The 19,052-nt window shown below is 39.2% G+C and overlaps 1 protein-coding gene across 19 annotated transcripts in view; it reads right to left on the bottom strand.

Annotated features, from left to right (window-relative positions):
* Positions 1-19,052, bottom strand: part of ARAP2 (ArfGAP with RhoGAP domain, ankyrin repeat and PH domain 2) — a 573,065-nt gene that overhangs the window by 185,040 nt on the left and 368,973 nt on the right. For 4 of the 19 annotated variants that reach the window (XM_055588238.1, XM_055588237.1, XM_055588239.1 and 1 more), the window contains exons 1-3: positions 11,829-13,105; positions 10,305-10,384; positions 9,944-10,025 (exon numbers count right to left, since the gene is read on the bottom strand). The exons of 1 other annotated variant lie outside the window; for it this stretch is intronic. The gene's annotated coding sequence lies outside the window, so the exon portion shown is untranslated. Of the gene's footprint in view, positions 1-4,376; positions 4,527-9,943; positions 10,026-10,304; positions 10,385-11,078; positions 11,239-11,293; positions 11,798-11,828; positions 13,113-13,179; positions 13,997-19,052 lie in introns of those variants that run through there. 14 more of the 19 variants (XM_055588233.1, XM_055588231.1, XM_055588235.1 and 11 more) reach the window with 12 other exon arrangements.

A 19,052-nucleotide genomic window follows, 5' to 3' on the forward strand; every position in this document is an offset into this window, starting at 1 on the left:
ACTTTTAAAAATTCATCAAACAGAATAAAATATCTAAGAATAAACTTAATCAAGAAGGTGAAAGATCTATACCCTGAAAACTATAAAATGCTGATGAAAGAAAATGAAGATGATACAAAGAAATCCCATGTACATGGACTGAAAGAATATTGCTAAAATGGTCATACTACCCAAAGTAATATACAGATTTAATGCAATTCCTACCAAAATACCCATGACATCTTTCACAGAACTAAAACAAATACTCCTAAAGTTTACAAAAGACTCTAAATTCCCAAAGCAATTTTCAGAAAATGAACAAAGCAAGAGGTATTACATTTTCTGACTTCAGACTACAGAACAGAGTTATAGTAAACAAAACAGCATGATATACAAAAACACACACATAGGTGAATGGAATAAAACAGAGAGCCTAGAAATAAACTCACACACTTATGGCTAATTAAGCTATGACAAAGAAGGCAAGAATATACAATACAGGAAAGACAGTCTCTTGTTTAATAAGTGAGTGCTGGGAAAACTGGACAGCCTCATGAAAATCAATGAAATTGGAGCATTTTGTCACACCATATACAAAAATAAACTCAAAGTAGATTAAAGACCTCAATATAAGACTGGAAACTAAATAACTCTTGAAAAGAACACAGGCAGAACACTCTGTGACATAAATCATAGCAATATTTTTTTGGAGGATCTAAGGCAAAGGAATCAAAAGCAAATATAAACAAATGGACTTCATCAAACTTAAGCTTTCGCACAGCAAAGGAAACCATCCACAAAATGAAAACACAACCTACTGAATGGGATAAAATATTTGCAAATGATATGACCAATATGATTATAGCTCATACATTCAATAGTAAACTCAATATCAAAAACACAAATAACTCAGTTAATGGTTATAGCTCATACATTCAATATTAAACTCAGTATCAAAAAAACAAATAACTCAGTTAAAAAGTGGACAGAAGACTTAAATATTTCACCAAAGATGACATATAGATGGCCAACAGAAACATAAAAAGATGCTCAATATTGCTAATCAGAGAAATGCAAATCAAAACCACAATGGGATATCACCTCACACCTGTCAGGATGACTATTATCAAAAAGAACCCAAATTACAAACATTGGCAAAGATGTGTTAGAAAGGGAACTCTCATACACTGTTGGTGGGAATGTAAATTGGTATAACCACTGTGGAAAAACAGAACAGAGGCTTCTCAAAAACACAGAACACAGAACTACCATAGAATTCAGCAATTCTACTCCTGGATATATATCAAAAAAACAAAACACCAATTTGAAAACATACATGCACCCCAATGTTCATAGCAGCATTATTTATAATAGTCAAATACAGAAGCAATCTTAGTGTCCATCAATAGATGGACAGACAAAAAAGATGTGATATATGTACACATGGAATACAAAGGAATGTTGCTCAGCTATACAAAAAAAGAATGAAATTCTGTCATTTCCAACAATATGGAGGCACCTAGACGTTAAGAAGTCAGACAAAGACAAATACTCTTTGTTATCTTATATTCAGAATCTAAAAAATGAATGCGACAGAGACAGATTCACAGATACAGAGAGCAAACTAGTGCTTACCAGTGAGGGGAGGGGAGTAGGAAGTGGCAAGATAGGGATAGGCGATTAAGAAATATACACCATCATGTGCTGGTGGTTTACTTGCTAAGATCTTCCCAACCCAGGGATGGAACCCTGGTCTTCTGAATTGTAGGCAGTCTACTGCACAACAGGCAGATTCTTTACTGACTGAGCCACCAAGGACATGTATAAAATATACGAGATGTGCAGATATATTGAATAGCATATCCATTAGTTTGCAATAACCTTAAATGGAGTATAATTCATAAAAATTGTACAACTGAAACTAATATAATATTGTAAATCAAGTATACTTCAATTAAAAAAAAAAAATCATAGGTTGGGACAGCCACCCCCCTCCAAATGCCTCGAGTAAGAAAAACCACCACAGTAAACCACTTCCCACTACCCATCCCCCCACCCACTACCAGTGTAACTTTGTCATATTCCCCAGTTAAAAGAGGAAAGAAAATAACTGAAAAACTTGGGTCACTTCATTAAACCATAAAGTCATTAAGTATTCAGTGCTGACAACTTTTGGAATCACTTCTGCCTGATTTTAATATCTTTGGGAAGGGAAAAAGTAGCAATAGTATAACTAAATTCACTCAAATTTAGTCTACTTCTTTAAAAAAAAAAAGCATACCATTTTAAAATCATAAACATAACCTTACAGTATTTAGAAACCTGCCAATGTATTGAAATAATAGACTTAAAAATCCTAGGATCACAGGATCATTTAAAAATGTAAACTAAGTAAGTTAGGCTGCCACATGAATAGAGACTCTTCAGTGTCATCAATATAAGTCTTACAGATTCTAAAAACAATGGAAGTTTATTGTATTCCAAAACAGTCATCCCCAATTGAATATGAATCAGAAATGTGTGAGATATTACTTTTATTGGTCACAGTGACTGAGGGGTACCAGTAAATAGAAGAGTTGACTGACTTAGGACATCCTAGTGGTAAAGAATCTGCCTGCTAATGCAGGAGACAGAATAAGATGTGGCTTTGATTCCTGGATTGTGAAGATTCCCTGGAGGAAGACATGGCAACCCACTCCAGTATGCTTGCCTGGACAATTCCATGGACAGAGCAGCCTGGCAGGTTACAGTCCATGGGGTCACAAAGAGTCCCACAGGACTGAAATGACTTAGCACGCATAATGATACCCAAGGTAGAAACCTCAGGCACAATTTTTACTCCTCCAAATCTCCAGAGCTAATCAGCTATCCCCAAAGGATACCTGGCACTATAGATGATGAAAGGAAGTGTCCCTGATTTCAAGTTATTTATGTGGAGAAATAGCTCATCTCTTACAAACTCCGGGAGGTCCATATAAATAACACACTGAACTAGTGAGTTCGGGCTACAGGTCTTAATAGAATTCTACTTTTGCTTCAGTACAGAATACAGTCACAAGAAGGAGGTATCACTGTATTTCACATCAAACAGACTTATTGTTTAATACTAAGATGTTAACTTCACATAGTCATAAAGACAAATCGTTCCACTCTGCTCCCCACAACCATGCACAAGAGGAAGTGGTTTTGAGAAAGCACGCTTGCTGTCATTACTCTATCCCATCGTATAGAGCAAATTACAAAAGGTCAGAGATCAAGAATTCTATTGTTCCAGTCTAAGTCCTTACATCCTTGGTGTCAAATTGGTTGGTCATTTAGTATGCCTCTCCCCTACCATCGGTCACCTACCTTATCCTGTGATAACACCGCCCCCATTTAACCCCTTACAGAAAGCCCAGTTCCCTCAACTCTGAACTCTTTCCTCCACTGCCCCAGGTTCTCTACATTGAGCCCTCTTTCCCCTTCATCAAAACACATCCATCCTCTTTCCTTCTCCCTCAGACTTCTATTGCTAATGTTATCAGCCAGTATCTGTGGAGTGATTACAAACCAACTTTATAGGATCTCATTTAATCCTCACAGTTGCCTTAGAAGGAAAGCCCCATGCCCAAAGCCAAACAGCAGGAAAACAGTGGATAAGTTTCAGAATTCCAAGAGTCAGACTCTACAAACTGCTGTTAACTGTGATGCCTCCTAATACCTATGCGATCGATTGAACAGTAGGAAGGGATCAAGGACTTCCTATTTTCCCTCTCATTTGACTGTTCTACTATACATAGCATTTAGAGTCTCTAGGGAAATGCTGCTGACCTATACCATCCCTTGCGAACTCAAGTTATATAAGCCTTTGCAGCTGTGAGCATATGCGTCCATGTAAGTAAGTAAATACGGAAGCCTAAAGTCATTTACTTTTAATTGTTTGAGATACTCAGGCCACAGTACACAAAGCACAGTGCTCTAGAGTCAGGCTGCCTAAACTCCAAACCAGCCTTTTCCCACTTGTTTTCTATGTCCCTGAAGATAGTTAACTTCCCTGAAGCTCAGTTTCCTTGTCTATAAAATGAAGATAAAATATCTGCTAGGATTTCTGCTAGAATTAAACAAGTCAAATACATAAGGCATATAGAAAAGCACCTGACATGAATTATAAGTGTACAAAAAATGCTGGCTAATTCATCCGTGGTATATAATATTGTAGTTGGTCATATTCATACTGCATTATTGCACTTGGTGTGATCGGTATTCTCCTGCCTGCTTCATAAAATTACATTCCTTTCAATTAGCACCATCCATTATTCTTCTAATAAACCTACAAAGCACCTCACACAGCAGTAAACAGTTTCACTAATTTAGTAAACTATAGATGCCGTTATTGTAATGAGAATGAAGATTTTTACCTGAAGACTTTAGACTTGGGAAACAGCACAGTGATGTCCAGTGAGCGTAGCTCTGCTGTGTAATACCTGCATGAACTTGGGAAAGTTCCTTTATTTTTCTGAGACACACTGTGGTCATCTGTAAGCAGCGACGATAAATGAGAACCTCACGAGACTCTCTTGAGGATGAAATGAGTAAATATGCATAAAGATCTTAGTTCCTGGCAAGCAACAAGCACTTAATTAGTGGCTGCTGGATGGAGAGTAACAGAGGTTTGAGCTGAAAATAGTCAGGCTCCAGGCAAAAGCCTTCCACAGCTTGGATCAAGGAGAAAAGACTGTTCTAAGTCATGCTTTGATTATTTATTTTCTGTGTGATCTGAAAGACACAACTCTTTCAAAATTAAGAATATACGTTTCACAGCCAGTGAAGGCCAGTAGTGACCATTCCTTTACTTTGTATGAGTTTTTTATTAGCCTAAGTAGTACCTGGGTTTAGGTGTTTTCTATAACATCCCAATAAGTTATGTGGCTTGAAACACTCCTTAGCTTCAGTAAGTCCCTTTTCTTTCAAACTGTCTATCCAGATTTTAAGTTAATTGGCTGATGTTTGAGACTTAAAATTAAGTCTCAAACATTAACAATTAATGTTTTTTTAAACTTAAAATTAAGTCTCTTAAACATTAAAAATGTTTAATTTTTAATTCAGAGATCTTTAAAGCGGGGCCACAGTTCTTAGGTAAGCATTTTCCCAAGTTCCTACAAGAGCAGGAGTGGGGGTAAAGTCAATAACAAACCAAAGCCCACACCACAGTGGAGGACACCTACCTGAGTGCCCCTGAAACCTGCTCATTCCAGCTCCCTCCTACCCACATCTGTATCTTGGCAGCTGAAAGGACACTCAGACCCTTTAGGATTCTTGATATAAGCACGAGTACATACATATTCTTCAGGATTCTGTTCTATTTCATGCTACATTGAACATACCTTTAATGTTTAATTGGCTGAGATAAAAACTTGCATGATATACTTCAGTAAAAAGATTTTAAAATGTACACTTATGATACATGCACTTTTATATATCAATTTTTTAAATTGGATACAAATGTATCGGATGTATTCTCCACTATTTCTCTGAATTTGACTCACATTTTTTGACTAACAACCAGATGTTTCAAAATAGCCTACTGTGAATGGTTTCCTCTCTTAGCATTTATAAATAGCACCCTGACCTCTTTTCCAACTGAATTTGAGGGCTTGTTCCTATTGGCTCCATAATTATCTAAGTCTCTTTTTTCTTAGGTAAGAGGATATCTCACCAAGTGTCTCTCAATTGATTGACTCATTTATTAACATTTATTCATTAAATAAATATTTAAGGATCGCTAACTACTCTCTCCAAGATAACAGGGAGAAACATTTGCAGTTCAAGATAGCACCTATCATCTCACTTGAGAACAGTGCTATTGTGTGTATATATACATATATATTCTAATCCTGAAAGACGATGTTGTTAAAGTGCTACACTCAGTATGCCAGCAAATTTGGAAAGCTCAGCAGTGACCACAGGACTGGAAAAGGTCAATTTCCATTCCAATGACAAAGAATGTTCAAATTACTGTACAATTGCACTCATTTCTTAAGAAAGCAAGATTATGCTCAAAATCCTTCAAGTTAGGCTTCAGGAGAACATGAACTGAAAACTTCCAGATGTATCAGCAGGATTTATAAAAGGTAGAGGAACCAAAGATCATATTGCCAACACGCCCTGGATCACAGAAAAAGCAAAGGAATTTTTTTTTTAATCTATTTCTGCTTCATTGACCACATTAAAGACTTTAACTGTATAGATCACAGCAAACTTTGGAAAATTCCCTCAAGAGATGGGAATACCAGACCACCTTACCTATCTCCTGAGAAACCTGTCAAGAAAACCTGTATGCGGGTCAAGCAGCAACAGTTAGAACAAGACATGGAACAATGGACTGGTTCAAAATTGGGAAAGCAGAACGTCAAGGTTGTATATTGTCACCCTGCTTATTTCATTTCTATGCAGAGTATATCATGTGAAATGCCAGGTTGGATGATTCACAAGCTGGAATCAAGATTGCCAGGAGAAATACCAACAACCTCAGATACGCAGATGATATCACTTTAATGGCAGAAAGTGAAAAGGAACTAAAAAGCCCTTGATGAGGGTAAAAGAGGAAAGTGAAAAAGCTAGCTGAAAACTCGGTATTCATAAAAAGAAGATCATGGCATCCAGTCCCATCACGTCATGGCAAATAGATGGGGAAAAAGTGGAAGCAGTGACAGATTTCATTTTGTTGGGCTCCAAAATTACTGTGGATGGTGACTGCAGCCATGAAATTAAAAAACACTTGCTCCTTGGAAGAAAAGTTATGACAAGCCGAAGAAGTATAAAAAAGCAAAGACATCATTTTGCCAACGAAGGTCCATGTGGACAAAGGTATGGTTTTTCCAGTAGTCATGTATGGATATGAGTTGCACCATAAAGAAGACTGAGCATCAAAATCGATGCTCAAATTGAGCATATGAAATTGATGCTTTCAAACTGTGGAGTTGGAGAAGACTCTTAAAGGACTCTTCAGAGTCCCTTGGACTGCAAGGAAATCAACCCTGAATATTCATTGGAAGGACTGATGCTGAAGCTCCAATACTTTGGCCACCTGATGCAAAGAGCCATTAGAAAAGAACCTGATGCTTGGAAAGACTGAGGCCAAGAGGAGAAAGGGATGAGAGAGGATGAGATGGATGGATGGCATCACTAACTCATTATACACGAGTTTGAGCAAACTCAGTGAGATAGTGAAGGACAGGGAAGACTGGAGCACTACCGTTCATGGGGTCACAGAGTCAGATACGACTTAGTGACTGAACAATGATATATATATATTGTACTAAAAAGAAAGTGAAAATGAAATGTCTTCTCTCCAGGAGTTTAAAATCTAAAGGAGTGTATTAAACATGGCTGTACAGCCATATGCATGTCAAGGGAAAATGACATGCATATGGGCTGCTACTGCTGCTAAGTCGCTTCAGTCGTGTCCGACTCTTGTGTGACCCCATAGACAGCAGCCCACCAGGCTCCCCAGCCCTGAGATTCTCCAGGCAAGAACACTGGAGTGGGTTGCCATTTCCTTTTCCAATGCATGAAAGTGAAAAGTGAAAGTCAAGTCGCTCAGTCATGTCTGACCCTCAGCGACCCCATGGACCACAGCCTTCCAGGCTCCTCCGTCCATGGGATTTTCCAGGCAAGAGTACTGAAGTCGGTTGCCATTGCCTTCTCCAATGCATATGGACAGTTCTTTATAACTCAGTAAGAGCCAGTAAAAGAGGACCAACAAAATTGGAAGACTCAAATGTACCCAAGAGTAATGATGAGAAAACGTAAGTCTTATGAGCTTGACTTTCACATGGTTCATATTTTAAGTATTGTAGAAAAGTAGCACCATCATCTTTCAAGAATTCCAAGGAACTCTAAAAACTTCAAACTGACACCATAAACATAATTGAAATATGCAGTAATTCAGAACTCTGAGGACGGAATGATCAGTGAAGGAGCTACAGAGGGGAATTTCAAGATGTATGGGAACGTAGCATGGGGAGACTGCAGTCATTGCCACAAAGCGGGGCAATGAGGGAGATGTCTTTAGGCAATCAAACAGATGAGAAGACTTCTCATAGTCTCCAGTCTCTCGTCAATCACATTTGATCAAAGCTAAGAAATATTTCCAACGTTAATAAAATGTTCTTTACCTAATATTTTCCAGAATATTCCCCAAATTCCTCAGTTTAGAAAGTGCAAACACTGGATTCAATAAATGATTCAACAAACAAATAAGAAAGAAAAAAAAAACTTGCTAAAACATTAAAATAATTTCTTCTTAAAAGCAATGGCTGTCATTCATAAGTAACATTTTTATAGCATCTTTCACTGAACTTTCTCAAAGTTGCTAAGAGGTGGGATAGAAAGAAACAAAGCAAAAACAGAAAATTTCCCAAATATCATGATGTTTATAATACAGAGTTCTAAGCCGGTTTTTAAAACTTCACAGTCTTATGGAGCTAGTTTAAGACTTTCTTCCAAGAAAACTGCAATTCATTATAATCTCATTCCTATGCTGCTGCTGCTGCGAAGTCACTTCAGTCCTGTTCGACTCTTTGTCACTATATGGACCCTAGGCTGATAGGCTCCTCTGTCCAAGGGATTTCCCAGGCAAGAATATTGGAATGGGTTGTTATGCCCTCCTCCAGGGGATCTTCCTGACCCAGGGATCAAACCCAGGTCTCCTTAATTGCAGGCAGATTCTTTATGGTCTAAGCCATCAGGGAAGCCTCTTAGTCCTCTACTTAATCACAATAACTAAGTAGCTGAATTGCAAAGTATCTAGAAGGCTCAAACTGCAGTGATATGAGATGGTTAAGAAATTTGTTTTTAGCAGCAGACAATGATAATACAGAGAACAAACTACTACTGATCATCAGTGTGCAGAAGGAAGAGGGAAGGGGCAATGTGGGGGTAGGTGGGGGGAAAAAGAGGCTACTATTGTATTAAATGAAATCATATGTGAGAAACTTTTGAAAAAAGAAGCACTATAGAATTCAAAGACTTTCATTAAAAATTTTAATATTCAAGAGACATAGGAAAAATGAAAAAAACACATATTTGTTTTTAAATGTATCAGTTTCTCCTCTCATGGACTATCCATATAAAATCTGACTTATGGAGGAAGGAAAAAAATGCAAACACACATGCCCACAAATAAGTTTTAACAAGTCATTTGACTTCCCCTCTAGGTATATTTTCATTTAAACAAATCTTTGAGTACTGACAAATCAAGTCTATAGAGAACACTCTTGGTGTTAAGACCCACCTTAAGTGTGTATTTGTTAAACAGCTGTCTGAAAAGTAGCCAGGGAGATATTTCCACTTTAGACTCTAGCCTAGTTCATGACCCATTTTACTTTTTCTTTCTTTTTAAAACACTGTTAAACAGTGGAGGTCATGAGAATTTTCCCCTCAATATTTCTCTTGTAAGTGTATGGAAGTCACAAGTATAAGTTTAGAAGTATTTCTCTTTTCTCCTTAAAAAAGTTACCTTCCTTTTTAAAATAGTCCTAACTTCATCTTCCAATTACTTACGGGCAATATTCCCATAAACTCATGCGGGCAAAGAGTGCTTAAGTGCGGGAGAAATCAATACTAAGCTTGTAAGTACAACACTATTATTGGTAATCACAATGACATCCGATTATATGTACTTTTAAAAATAGCTTATTTTTCAGTACTTTTTTTTTTTTTAAACCAAAAGGATATATTCCACTAAGCAGACTACTTCAAGGACACCCTTGGCAAAAAAAAAAAAAAAAAGTTACCATCACCAAACTTGTAACAGCCTAAAATGTCATTATTCCAAACAAACTAGCTTCTAATTTGCCTCTAATCATCAAAGATTATAGTTCACAATATATTTTCACAAAGACTTCCCCCCAATCAAAATTACTCCAGATCGCCGCAAGGAGGTGAGGCGAACGTTTAAGAAAAGAAGCAAGGATGAACTTACCCCTCGTTTAATAAGACGGGCACCCATTCTCCCAGGAGACCTATCTCCAAACGTCAACGAGTAAATCAATCTGGTAAACTCCCTGTCGACAGTTTTCGAGTATGAGGTTAGGTTCAGGCAGGTGGAGGCCAAATGATTGTAATTAAAGTTAATTAACAGGCCTGAGGTCTCAAAGTGTAGAACAAGTAGGGTGCGGGGGAGCACAGAGATCCGAGCGAACTCATTATCTCTACCAAGTAATTAACTGCCTGAAACTCACTGAAGGGCAGCTCCTTTTCGAGGAAGGGGTCTAGCTGTCTATCCGGCTCTTCCCACTCCTGAGTCAAATCCCATTACTAAGTAGAGTTTTTGTATCACTTACCAGCTTCTGGTTTCCTTTTAGACGCCCACATGCGGGAGCGAAATCCAAGCGGTAGAAACCGGAGCTGAACACTTGGCGCTCTGGAAATGTACCCAAAGAGGTGCCGGAAAGCCGCGGCTCAGATGAGACGGTCCTCACGCCCGACCCCGGCCCCACCGCCCAGCCCACCGCAGTCCCCTGGACTCGCTTTGCGCGCGGGCAGCGGAGCTGGGGAGCCGAGGCGGGCGGGGGAGCCCGGTCGCCGGCTTCTCTCCCGGCCCGGCTCGACCAGTCCTCACCCGCCTGTCCCAGGCGCGGGGCCTCCTGCTTCCCTCCCCGCCGGCTGCCCGCACGGCGTCTGCAGCCAGGAGGCGGCCGCGCGGGCGGCGCTGTCACTCGGGCCAGCACGCCGCGGCCGCCGCACCTGGAGGCGGGGAGCGCGAGCCCGCGCGCAGCTCCGGAAGCGCCGCGCCCGCCGCCCGCGCCCTGCCCAGGTGCTCCGGCGCCGCGCCTTGGCCGCTTCCTCCAGGCCCGCGGGGGCGGGTAGAGCCGCCAGGCGTTGGGGCAGCGAGGCTCAGCGGCGGGGGCAGCCAAGCCGGCCGCCCTGGTTCCGCAACATAGTTGGGTGACTGACTCAGTCCGCCCCGACTTGGCCGCGCCTGGCACCGTCGCCACCTGGCGCACCTCGGCCCCAAGGCTCCCGGGGCGGCGGGGTTGGTGAAGCCGCGAGAACGCGTCCCGCAGCCCAAAGCGGCGAGGGCATAGCCCTCCCCGGAGAGATGCCGGTGACCCTACCCCGGCTCCGGCCGGCCATTTGGTTGGTCATTGCTCACGGATGGGTGGGTTGTCAAGTGGGCGGAATCTCAGCACCACTGATTATTAGTATTACTCTACTAAGTAGTTTCCAGGTTGCCTCAGCGTTTCCCAAACTTAAGACTCATCTAGGGCGCTAGTTTTCCCAGGCTGCTTCTGCGTAAAGTTGCACTCAATGGGCCCGGGAATCTGTTTACCAAGCTCAGTGCTGATTAGGCTCGACCCATTATATCGGATTCTCTGTGAGGGAAGGACGAATATTCCCACTTTCTAGTTGAGTTTGTGGGGGAGAGCAACTTGCCCAAGCAGTCAAAACTTTAAGGGTGCAGGGGATTTTCAATTTAGATCGGAACTAATACAGCCTCCTCACAGATGTTTTATATTTCTCCTTCTTGTCTCTGCCCCCCTTCTTGTCTCCACCCCTCCGAGGGGAGGGAGAACCCTGCTCTAGTCCTTTTGGCCTCTGAGATTGTTAGATCCCGGAAAGACATTTTCCCTTGGACTTGGACCTTGACACTCTGCTCTTGGAAGTAACAATAAAGCAGGGAGAGGACACGGGAATTCAAACAGAAAAACCCTTGTGCGCCCCAGAATATGGATACTTAAATGTCCGTAAAATCTTATCGCTTGCCAGTGACTTCAAGGGCAAGCTCCTTATTTTTATATTTTAGTTAACATCTTTGTACAGACTGGACCTGAAATTCTCTCCCTTAAAAGATGAAATGTCCTTACCTTTGTCCTGTTCGTGTTGGTGAAAGTAAAACAATTAGGGGAAGTGCTGAGCTTATGAAAATGAAATAATTGGTGAAGTCTGGAGCGTGGGAGGCTTCCCAGGAGCCCTGGTTCTTGGGAGGCTTCATCTTCAGCGAAAAATCTGCCCATTAAAAAGCATCCTCCTGCCCTGGGAGACTCGGAGGCAGCTGTGGCAAGCATGCTCCAGAGACAGCAAATCTTCAGTTTCTTTTAAACTAAATACTTGAAAGAAAGACCTATTTTCACCAGGAAAGTTCATTCGACATTTTCCAAATCTCAAGAATTGTCTTTTTTTTTTCTTTGGATTTCTGTAGAATTTTATTTTTGTGGCTCTTTTTGACTTCTTGTTAAGTCCATACTCTTTGTGGGCTTTATTTTCCCTCTCCCTCATAGTTCTCACATACTTGTCATTTATTTTTATCTTGGTAAGCCATCTTAAATCCTTTTCTGAGCAAGGTGGGTTATAAATAAACAAAAAATCTTACATCAGTTATGGTATGTCTCAGTAAGGCAAGCACTGTTACTGGAACAGAGTCCTCAAATTATTTCTCTAGGTAGATTTTATAAAATAAGACTTTGTGCCTTTTTGTAACAATATCTTAGTTCCTCGATTATCATTCAGTCATTTATTGTTTAAAATTTTTATTTTAAACAATATAAGATAGTTTTATTTTCAATAAACAAAATTGAAACTACAGTGATTAGCAAACACAGTGAGACCCCCAGATTTTCAGTCTTCTCTGAGAAGAAATAAAAATTGTAAGGCACACTGATGATTCAATAATAGCTCTGGGAAGTGAAAGAAAAGCAGGCCTCCCTTACTGAAACTATGCATTGGTGATAAGGTGTAAGCTGATTTTAAGAACCTTAATATATGAAGGAAAATAAAAGATGGCTGAAGGAATATGGCAAAATCTTTTGTTAACTGTTCACTAATCATACCAGGTTCTGGCCGAACACCTAACATATATGTTGTGTTTGTACAACTCCCATGAGTTGGAACTTTTTCCAATTTTACAAAGGATTGAGACTTAGATTAAGTAGTAAATAATGGATAAATCAAACACTTCTAGACTCTATTCATAGCCTATGTGTAATGTATTGATATGTAGCAGCCCTCATAGTTAGGCATTCAGGGAGAAAAGTATGGAAGAAAAGTAACTTTATAAAAATTGAAGTATGAAAAATCTGTTGACTGTCAAGGCCATTCTACTATATCAGTCAGTTCAATTCAGTCGCTTAGTCATGTCCGACTCTTTGCGACCCCATGAATCGCAGCACACCAGGCCTCCCTGTCCATCACCAACTCCTGGAGTTCACTCAGACTCACGTCCATCCAGTCAGTGATGCCATCCAGCCATCTCATCCTGTGTCATCCCCTTCTCCTTATAGTACCAGTTAATTTCCATCTGTTTATTTATTCCAAATATGTATTTGGAATATATCTTTTTATCTCTGTATTTATTCCAAAATGACCCATTCCAACTTATATTTCCTCCATTTTCAGAGGGAGAGCAGGCATAGCTCTGCCCTTGCCAGCTTTTGTGTCTCTGCTCCACCCATCTTTCCTACCCAGAATGCACTCTGCTTCTAAAGGAGGCAGTTGGAGAGAGTGGAAACCATCCTCCTCTCCTCCGCCTTTTCCTCCTTTCCCTTTTCTTTACATCATCAAGGCTAACACCCATAGAGCATTTCTGTGCCAGTTGCTATTCCCAGCACTTTACTTGCAAAAGCTCATTTAATTATCCCAACAACTCTTTGAAGAGATAGTGTTATTATCCCCACTATAAGAAAGGAAACTTAAGAAAAAGATGTTGAGTGATTTACACCAATTATGCCATAAGGCACAGAGAATTCCAGCCCAGTCTTCTCCAGGAACCATTCTCTGCACTGGATTGCCTGTTTCGGAAAGCACGCAGTGCTGAAATTGCAAAGGTCTGTGCTCAAAATGAAGCCTGATCAGTGTAGGTTGTGGCATTTTGAGCAAATTCAACTTATCTGAGTCTCAATTCAACCATTTGTAAACCCTGATTACATATCTATGGCACCGAGAAAATAGTCATCTCTCAATAAAATTAATTCTATCCTTTCTCCAATTATTCTTCAAGACTAGCTTCAAATACCACCTCCCTCTAAAGCCTTTCCAAATCTTGATACCCAGAATTATTTACAGAATTTAATCCCTCCATTTTTCTATAAAGGAAAATCTAGTGTTTTGCAAAACATAAAATTTTAGGAATGTATATAAAAATAGACATGTCTACTTATAATAAAAAATTAATCATTTTAGATAAATTATCCATGAAAATAAAATTATATAGCATATATACTGCCTTTTCCACTCATATTTTATGAAATAATCTTATTCAAATTTTAACTTGCAACTTTGATGTCAGTGACTTCACTAGAATCTCACTTTGAATCACAGGTGTTTTGTTTTCAGAGAATATTATTTTCACTTCTATCTAAATTTTTGAAGGTACCTAACTTTCTGAAACCTTTTATGATCCTGTCATTGGGAATTTCATTGCAAACCAAAAGTTCCTATCTGCTTTATATTAAGAAGTTGTTTTTTCTCATTCATCTGAAATATGTATGGTAATGACCTCTACCAGTTTTTTGGAGTGGTTTTAAAAGGATCCTTGCAGTAACATGGTACACTTAAAACTGTGAGGTCACAGCCCCAAAATAATTCCTTAATATGTTTTAAATATCTTCACCTCCTTTTAACCAAGTTTATTGGATGGCCCTTGTGTATATCCTAAACTAGGGTTGATTAAGGATATTTCAGGCCACACTCCCCATCCCCCACTCCTGCAGTTCTGTAGTTTGCGGTTCAGATTAACGAACAATAATTGCAAGCAGGTGGAGATCCTGTGATACACAGGTTCTATGCACCAGGCATTGTTACGCGTTATGAACTCAATTCTCTTCAGGGGTATGGGACAGATACTATCATTATCTCTCTCTCTTTTTTTTTCTTTTTAGCCAGTGAAGAAACCAAGACACAGAAAGATTATTCCATCTAAGAGCCCACAAATAGTAAATAAGGAAGAAAGTATTTGAACTCAACTAAAGATGCTTACTCCTTGGAAGGAAAGTTATGACCAACCTAGATAGCATATTCAAAAGCAGAGACATTACTTTGCCAACAAAGGTCCGTCTAGTCAAGGCTATGGTTTTTCCAGTAGTCATGTATGGATGTGAGAGTTGGACTGTGAAGAAAGCTGAGCACTGAAGAATTGATGCTTTTGAACTGTGGTGTTGGAGAAGACTCTTGAGAGTCCCATGGACTGCAAGGAGATCCAACCAGTCCATTCTGAAGGAGATCAGTACTGGGTGTTCTTTGAAAGGAATGATGCTAAAGCTGAAACTCCAGTACTTTGGCCACCTCATGTGAAGAGTTGACTCATTGGAAAAGACTCTAATGCTGGGAGGGATTGGGGGCAGGAGGAGAAGGGGATGACAGAGGATGAGATGGCTGGATGGCATCACCAACTGGATGGACGTGAGTCTGAGTGAACTCCAGGAGTTGGTGATGGACAGGGAGGCTTGGCATGCTGAGATTCATGGGGTCCCAAAGAGTCGGACACGACTGAGCGAGTGAACTGACTGAACTGAATGTGGATTCAAAACTTATGCCTTAAGCATTCTGCTAGGATGCCTCAAAGAAAACTTACCATAAGGACCTTTATTTCTGATGCCTAACTTTGGGGGGAAAATGATATACTGTATATTCAGACATATACAATACTCTCTCGGGTTTTCCCATTGTCCTTTCTCTTAGCTGCTATTGGAGAGCCTTTATCAGTAGGGTTTGCCTTATGGATGTTGAGAAGTTTTTCTTATTACTATTTGTATTCCTGAAGTACCATAACCTCTTTATTCTTGTCAGTCTGCCTTGCATTATGCATACTTAGAATCTTGTTATTTGAATTCTCTGAAGTACTTACCATAAAGCTTTAGATAAATGTTTGTTTTATTAAACTGAAAAGAGTATATATTCATTAGGTTGACTTTTTCAGTACTTTGTTACAAGTTTTAAGAGTTGCCTTGAAAGTTCTTTTTAACTCTTTCTCACCACAAGGGAATAACTTGAGTGGATATCTACTGTAAGGTAGACAAAAGAGCAGTGCAAAATATTCAGTCAATTCAATTATTGACTAAAAGTTGATGGTATTGCAGAAATAATTTATTTTAAAATATAAGTTTTTCAGAAACCATGAATAATATCAAGTAAAAAGTAAACATAAATTTTCATATAAAAGTAATATTTCAGAAACTCATTTAGGCTCTAGGAATTAGTATATTAGCTGCTCAGCTCTGTCCAACTCTTTGTGACCCCATGAAATGCAGCCCGCCAGGTTTCTCTTTCCATAAAATTCTCCAGGCAAGCATACTGCAGAATATTGCCATTTCCTACTCCAAAGGATCTTACCAACCCAGGATTTGAACCCAGGTCTCCTGCACTGTGGGAAGATTCTCTACTATCTGTGTCACCATTAGAACAGAGCCTAAATGAGTTTCTGAAATATTACTTTCATATGAAAATTTCATTTTGTATTTCATTGATGTGCTCAGTCATATCCAACTCTTTGTGACCCCATGAACTGTAACCCACCAGGCTCCTCTGTCTGTGGAATTTTCCTGGCAAGAATTCTGGAGTGGATTGCCATTTCCTAGTCCAGGGGAATCTCCCTGGCCCAGGGATTGAACCTGCATCTCTTGCTGTCTCCTGCATTGGCAAGCAGATTCTTTATCACTGTGCTACCTGGGAAGCCCATTTCATTGATACAGATACACATATGTTAACACTTTACTACTTTTGAAATGTAAATTCACCTTAAAATGAATTGCTGTTGTCTAACAACAGTCGTAGTATAGTTGTCATTACCTACATGTTCATGAGCCTGATCACAGATGCTTATTTTGTCCTCACTTGACTGAAGTTACTTGCGCTGACAGTGCTTCACATGTTGAGTTTAACTGTCGTATGAAATGTCACCAAAGAGATATTAGCTTTCTTTGTTAAGAGGCAAAGAAATGGGAGTATGAGATTTGATAAAATCTATGTTTAAATAATTCTCAAAGAGCATTTTCATATACATATTTATATACGTATATATGCATATTTATATACATAATATAAATTTTAAATGAACAGTGTTATGTCATAGTTTAATAGTGAGATTTTTTTCTTGTGGTATAGAAAATAATCACATATCCAAAAGTAGATTACATTTTAGAGTTGCAGATATCCAGTAGTTTCTACCACTGCTAACATAAACATCTAATTTTACTTTTATACGGAAAATAGTTCCTTAAGAAAAATCAGTGTTAAGAGAAGTCCAGAAATCCTAACTATGACTCAGTGGATTTTCACAGGAAATACATCAACTGAGAGTAAAATCATTGCTTTCACTTTGTTGTGTCAATTTTCCTCATTTCTGAAATTGTTTACTAAACACTTCACAAAATTTATTTCTTCATGCTATAGCTTGAAAATACTGTATAGTTTCATTTTGCCCCTTTGTGCTAAAAATGCTTCCCTTATAATACATAACTAGCCTTGAGAGTTCTTCTGACATAAGAAAAAAAAGTGGGGAGGGATTTGCAAAATAGGCAGAAATACACAAGCAACAGCTAAAAATAGATCTCTTATAAAGCAAATCAACTGTTACAAAACCAATTTGAAAAGCACAGACTAACAATCATGTAAAGGGCAAATTTAAAACAAGAAAAGGATTGATAAGACCTCATATCACAATTGGAGAAATCAATGGCACCCCACTCCAGTAATCTTGCCTGGAAAATCCCATGGACGGAGGAGCCTGGTGGGCTACAGGCCATGGGGTAGCTAAGAGTCGGACATGATTGAGCGCAACTTCACTTTCACTTTTCACTTTCATGCATTGGAGAAGGAAATGGCAACCCACTCCAGTGTTCTTGCCTAGAGAATCCCAGGGATGGGGGAGCCTGGTGGGCTGCCGTCTATGGGCTCGCACAGAGTCGGACACGACTGAAGCGACTTAGCAGCAGCAGCATAGCACAATTAACAATCTCAAAAGCAGAGGACACAAACTTGCTGCACATGGAAAACATTAAGTCCAAGTAGCTTTCAAAGTACATAGAATTTAACAGTATTTAGTTACTCAAATTTAGAAGAGTTTACATTAAAATAAGAATTTTTAGCTTCTCTTGGAAAATCAGTGTGTCTGATAATGCTGAATTCACATTCCCACAAAGCAAGTGTGAACAGATTGTTAAACTGGCTGCCATTTTTGGACAGGAATACACTCCCTAATTTGCTGTAGTTTCTCCTCACCCTAGTTCTCCTTGGTTGTAACTTAGAAGCTGTGGAAATTGCAATATGGGATATTGCCTGAAATCATGACCAGTGAATGACACGTTATTTGAGTGAGCCTCGAAGAACACTTACGGATTTCTGAAGTAGAAATCTTAGAAATATAGAACCCAGCTCAAAAGTCAATACCCAACACATAAGAATGTTTTACCAGCAGAAGCAGCAACCAGTGTTATCATTGTAATAGCTAGCATCTGTTGAGTTCTTAAAATAAGTCAAATATCATATTAAACACTTTGCAGCTATTATTCATTGAACTAAATTTTGTATTGGGTTGGCCAATAAGATATGATGAGTCACAGAGATGGAAAGATAAAGTAGATTTATGTCACTATCTTTCTGAAGTTTACAACATAACAGGGGAAGATATTACCCAAAGAATCAAACAAATATATATATATATATATTCACAATACAGTATGAACCTGGGTTTAGTCCCTGGGGTGGGAAGATACCCTGCAGAGGGGAACAGCTACCCACTCCAGGATTCTGGCCTGGAGAATTCCATGGACAGAGGAGCCTGTCTGGCTACAGTCCATTGGGTAGCAAAGAGTCGGACATGACTGAGCAACTTTCACTTTCACTTTCATGGTATAGTATACTACATGTATATACCTATACATGTATACAGATATTATATATACTACTAGTATATCAACACATATATATACTGTATTTATATATTTACATGTGTATACTATTTGTACATGTATGATTTTACTTAAACCATATGAATTTACTGATATTTGTCTATATTTAACCTCAGAATTAACCTGGTCATTGCGTATGGTTCATATTAATACATTTTAGTTGAGAATACAGGAAATGCTTTCCCCCTG

This window comes from Bubalus kerabau, chromosome 7, assembly GCF_029407905.1.
Source record: "Bubalus kerabau isolate K-KA32 ecotype Philippines breed swamp buffalo chromosome 7, PCC_UOA_SB_1v2, whole genome shotgun sequence".
Lineage (NCBI taxonomy): Eukaryota > Metazoa > Chordata > Mammalia > Artiodactyla > Bovidae > Bubalus > Bubalus kerabau.